Raw genomic sequence first — 5,357 nt, 5'->3', positions numbered from 1 at the left:
GATTGTGCTAAACTCCATTATCTCCTCTACTGGCACTCAAATGAAATTTTAGGTAATATATTTTATATTTTAGTTGCCCTAAAAAAACTAATGTTATAGATAACAATTAAGAATTTATGTTTTCACTGTTTATGCTTCTCATAAATGTAAATTAACATTTAAAATTGTGAACTTCTTTTGCTCAATGTGATTCAGAATGAAGGGACTACCATGTCCACTGAGAGCTAACTGTACAAAGTTACCTATGGGACAGAAACAGCAGTAAGAAGACATAATGAAAGTTAACAATTCCTACTAATAATCCTCCATCTCCTAGAATAATTGCCTTAACCCAAGATTGCTTTATTTAAAAAAAGACAAAATCCATTGAGACTCAAATAGGATTTCCTCAATCCTATCATTTTGAAAGAAATAAACTAATTTTTTAAAAATGCAGGTGCTAAAAACTGTGGACTATTAGATGGTTTCTCAGAATCAGGAGGCAGAAGAGGAAATGAGTTCTGTAAATAAAAATAAAAATCTGCCATTTATTGAACAGAATTAACTTACACAAATATAGACCAAATCACATTAAGATCAATATGTTTTAATAAATGGATTTCCATGATTTTGGTCAAGAACCTATTTTACATTTTACTAAGTGTTTTCTATTACAAAATTCCACTACAATGTGGATAATTCACTAAAGTTCAATGTAATGGGATTTGGCTCTTAGCTTTATTTTGTCTTTTTGAAGTTATATTCATATCCACATATTTTGGAAACCACTGGGTATATTTTTCACCCATCTCTGTGAATTCCTTAGTGCCTTAAGATGATCATTTTTTTCTTTTACATTTCAATACCTTTTTAATTTAAATCATTATCTTAGAAAGCTTATTGTTAATAAAGTAATAAAGTTGTTAATGTATCTTTAGATATAATTATTTTAGCATATGATGAACATGGCCATGCGGCTTGCTCAAAACTGTTCATGCTAGCATTACCTTTTTGTGTTCATCTTTGTTGAAAACCCTTCATATTACTGAGTATGCCAATAATCATTGAATATTTAAAATTTTGAGAAAATAGGAAATTTAAGGTCATTTTAAATAAACTGGCAAGTTGGAAAACAAACATTTCTTTAGTCAAAGCTAATATTCTGTTAACTTAGAGTGTTAGCTACATTTAAAATATAACTGGAGTTTATATTTTTTGCTACTTCAGATCTCTAATGATCTGTGATACACCTATTAAAGAAAGTAGCAGTTACAAAAGACAGTATGGCTTCCCCTCCAAAAAAAAAAATCCATGAGTGTTTGCCAAGGCTATGGTCAACACCCCCTACTTTTTTTCTCTCTGCATTTCCTCTCTTGTTGACCTTGTCAGCTCCCTTGGGTTAAAATTATTATCTGGTCATAAATTATTTAGAGATTTATCCAGTCCAAGTCTCTTCCTTGAATTTCAGTCCAGTCTCACCAATTGCCACTTGGACATTTCAAATTGGAAATACTGCAAACATTTCAAATCCAACAGGTCAAAAGAGAAGTAATTATTATTTTCCTTCAAGATCCACTGCTCTTGCAAATGCTTCCATTTCTGTTGACAGAACCACCATTTTTCCAGTCTCCCAGGTTTTTAACTTTGGAGTTTACTTGACTTCTTGGTCTCCTTTACCTATTCCACACAATCAGTTGCCAAATCTTGCCATTTCTACATTCCAATATTACTCTCTTCTGATCCTTTTTATCTGCTTACGCATCTACCTTGATTCAGATCTTCATCTCTTACCTAGATTATTAAAATAGCTTTCTAATTAGTCTCTCTGCCTCAAGTCTCTCCTCACATCAATCTATCCTTCACACTCTAGCCAGTGATTTTTCTTAAATGCAGATCTGAAGAGGTCACTCCACTATTCAATAAACTCCATTGGCTTCCTTAACTTTTATTTTTTTTTTCATGGGTCCTGGAGTTTATTACATACAAATAAATACCCCCAGGAAAGCAGAGGGTTCCCCTCTCCTTGAAAGCCAGAACTTCTGGCCCTGAAACAACTCTGCCGTTATGGCCAGCATGGACAAGGCACAGAAAGTCTATAACCCTGTTACACAACCCATCCAGGAGCATATACTGAGTATGGCTCATTCTGGTTCTGCCAAAGCTCAGAGAAGGAGGCACTCACCTCCTTGGAATAATACTGAATTAGTAGCAAAGCAGAGGAATACTGCCTCTCTTCGCACTTCCCCTCCCCACCCTTCTACTCCATAAATATAAATATACAGATACTACAGGCTGAAGTAGTCAAAACTGTTGTGGCCGTAGAAATCCATGGTCCATAGCACACTGTGGCGCCGTCTGGCCTGTAGCAACTGCTGCAGCTCGGCTTGCACACTGGCAAGCCTCTCTTCATCCACAGTACCCTCTAGGAGATTGGTTGAAGAGGGTGGCCATGGCAGGTCCCTGTAGCAATCCACAGGGACTGGGGGAACAACCAGCTGGAGCTCAGGCAATGCCAGTGAGTGTTCGATCAAGTTCTTCACTCCGGAACTAGCAAGAGGGTTCCAATAGAGACTAAGGTAGCGAGATGGGTACGGCAGCATAGGTTAGGCAAGGTACTAACAAGGTCGACATCCATGAGCTGGCACTTTCTAACATCCAGACAAAGCAGGGAGGCTGAGGTTTCCCTCAGTAGTCTCTGAAGAGGTGCCAGGAAGTCACCAGATAGTTTGTTTTCACTGAGGTCCAGCTTCTTGAGATGGGTGGCATGGGGGCTCTGGGCCAAGTAACTCAAGTCCCCAGAGAGAAGGGCACAGGAGAAAAGTTCCAAGCTTTCCAGAGGGCCCTGTAGGCTGCTAAGGAGCTGATGAAGGCAGCCTGAGAGTCCAAAGGAACACATGTTGAGTTCCTTGAGGCTCCTCAGCGGGCCAATTGCAGAAACAGAGTTGGAAGCTGCCTTCTTCCTCAGCTGTGAGCCACCGTACATCCACATTGCTGTATCGTAGCTTCAGGCTCAACAGGTGGGTGAACTTGGCCATGTGGGGCACGAGAGTACACAGGCCTGAGAGTCCCAGGTTGTTGACGAGAAGGTCCACCTGGCGCAGACACACTGGGTCCAGCAGCTCCAAGAGAGCTACACTGCGAGGACCCAACAGTTCCTCAGCGCAAAGGCCCCTGCAGCAAAGGCGAGGGGGGCCACAAGGGCTGGCCTGGAGAGCCCCTTTCAGGAAACCGTAAGAATTTCGGTTCACCAGCAGGTCAATGTGCACTTCCACAAGACTGGCGACAGGGAACTGAGGATCCAACTTTAGGTGCTTGCCGAAGCGTTGAGCTCTTGTGGCCAGACTCTTGGAGGTGAAACAGGTCCTTGCCACTGCTCGAGTCCACATGCTCATAATTGTGGGGTGCTCCCCGCAGTTGGCATCCAGGAAGCCAGTCATGTCCAACACTCGAAGCTGAGGCCTCCTGCTCCTATATACCCTGGGCAGCGTGTCGAGCAGCGCATCGATCACGGCTTCCACGCTATCCTGGTGGGGCCTCTTGGGCCAGCCGAGCTGCTTGGGCTGGGGCAGCAGCTGCCGGAAGCTGAGGCGCGAGAAGGGCCACGTCCGCACCAGTGGCATCAGCACCGGAATGCTGCCCTACATGAAAGCGACCTGGAATAAGGCCGGGTACAGGTCCTGAGGCAGGGAGGCCAGATCCCGCCATGCCAGTGCCTGGTGCATAACCTGCACAGCACCCAAAGTCAGTAGCACTGCATTTCTGCGGAACCGACCCGGCACCACCGCGTAGGCGCGGCTCGGCCAAGGCGCCGGGGGGGGGGGGGGGGCGGCCCCCAGAAGGGATTTGTTTCCACAATCTGGATTCCAGCTTCTGTGGGGGTGTAAGATCCACCTACAACCAGCACCCAGAAAGCTGCCAAAGCACAGGTTCTTTTGATCTGCGTCTAGGTTCAGCCCCGGAGCTCACAACAAGGACCGGCCCAGTCACGCTCCACCACTGCTGTGGGTAAGAGAGCTCCCCTTCCTTAACTTTTAAAACCCTTCACAACTTTAGCTGAACCTAGCTTTCCAGCTTCGTTGTATATCACTCTCCTTACTGCACTTGGTGATCCAGCTAAACTTACCTTCTCTTTTCCTCACACTCATCTTATCGCTATCCTTCTTCCTTCAAGATGCAGCTTAAGCATCAACTTCTAAATGCAACCTTTTTGGGGATGCCCTCAAATGTTAGTGTGCCCCTTTCAGACCATTTCAGTCAATTTTGTGACTGCAAAGATGTGAACATCTATATAACATAATTTGAAAAAGGCTTCCTTTTCCCTTCTAATACCATTATCAAGGATTCTCATATTTTCCGTATATATTTTAATTTAATAATAATAACAATAGCTAGAATTTATAAAGTGTTTTGAGGTTTGCAAAGTACTTTACCAATATTATCTCGTTTTATTATTGCAACAACCCAGGAGGTACAGATTATTATTAGCCTAATTTTGCAGGTGAGGAGACCAAGGCAGATGATGGAAAATTGTCAAGGTTCAATGGATAGTATCTGAGGCAGGATTTATACTCAGGTCTTCTTGACTTCATACCCAGCTTTCCATCCACTGGGCAATTTACATGGGAAATTAGTGACCTTTCTCATTAGTTCTTGATAGTCTTTTGGTTGACTTTGGAGGGTGGAGGGCCTGAAAAAAAATGTTTCTATCTATTTGGTATCATCACTGCCTTAAGGATTGTTCAACACTCTTAAATTTTTTCAATTCTATCACAAAACTCCTTTGTATGTATTTGGTCTAGTCTGGCTTCTTTTTTACATCTTCATTTTATTTAATGAATTTCAACTTTCTTAAGAAGTGAAATCAGGACTGCCTTGGTGGAATTCAAATATGGTGGTGCTATTATCCTTGCTAGTGAAGAAAAGTATTTTTAAAATTTCTTTAGATGATTTCCATTTTCAGTGGTTTATTGTCCTTCCATTTTTATTCTTAAATTACTCATTATGGCTCAAAGATACACTGCTGATAAAATAAATAAGAGAATACTTCCCCAAATCATTTAATCCTAAAGGAATTTTAGTTTTTTGAAAGTGATAAAATCTTAGGAAAAAGTTAAATTTTATTCAGAAAATGAAAAACAGCAAATTTACTTTGAAATGAGATCAAATTTCACAAATTATGTGGCTATCAAAAGTAGTTTGCATGCTAACAAGTTTTAGATTTGCATAAGCAAATTTATTTCAATTAGCAATGCAAATGGCAATTATATCAAGTCAAAACAAAATTTTATTGAGAACACATATAATTATAGAAAACACTAATGAATCTTTGAAATTAGTTCTTTGGTGAAACTGAATAAACTGTTAGAAAAAATAACTTC

At 41.0% G+C, this 5,357-nt stretch overlaps 1 pseudogene; it reads right to left on the bottom strand.

Annotated features, from left to right (window-relative positions):
- Positions 1-2,192: 2,192 nt before the first annotated feature.
- LOC118854610 lies at positions 2,193-4,124 on the bottom strand (annotated as a pseudogene).
- Positions 4,125-5,357: the final 1,233 nt, after the last annotated feature.

The sequence above is a fragment of the Trichosurus vulpecula genome, chromosome 6 (assembly GCF_011100635.1).
Source record: "Trichosurus vulpecula isolate mTriVul1 chromosome 6, mTriVul1.pri, whole genome shotgun sequence".
Lineage (NCBI taxonomy): Eukaryota > Metazoa > Chordata > Mammalia > Diprotodontia > Phalangeridae > Trichosurus > Trichosurus vulpecula.
This window is presented reverse-complemented; position numbering and strand designations above follow the sequence as displayed.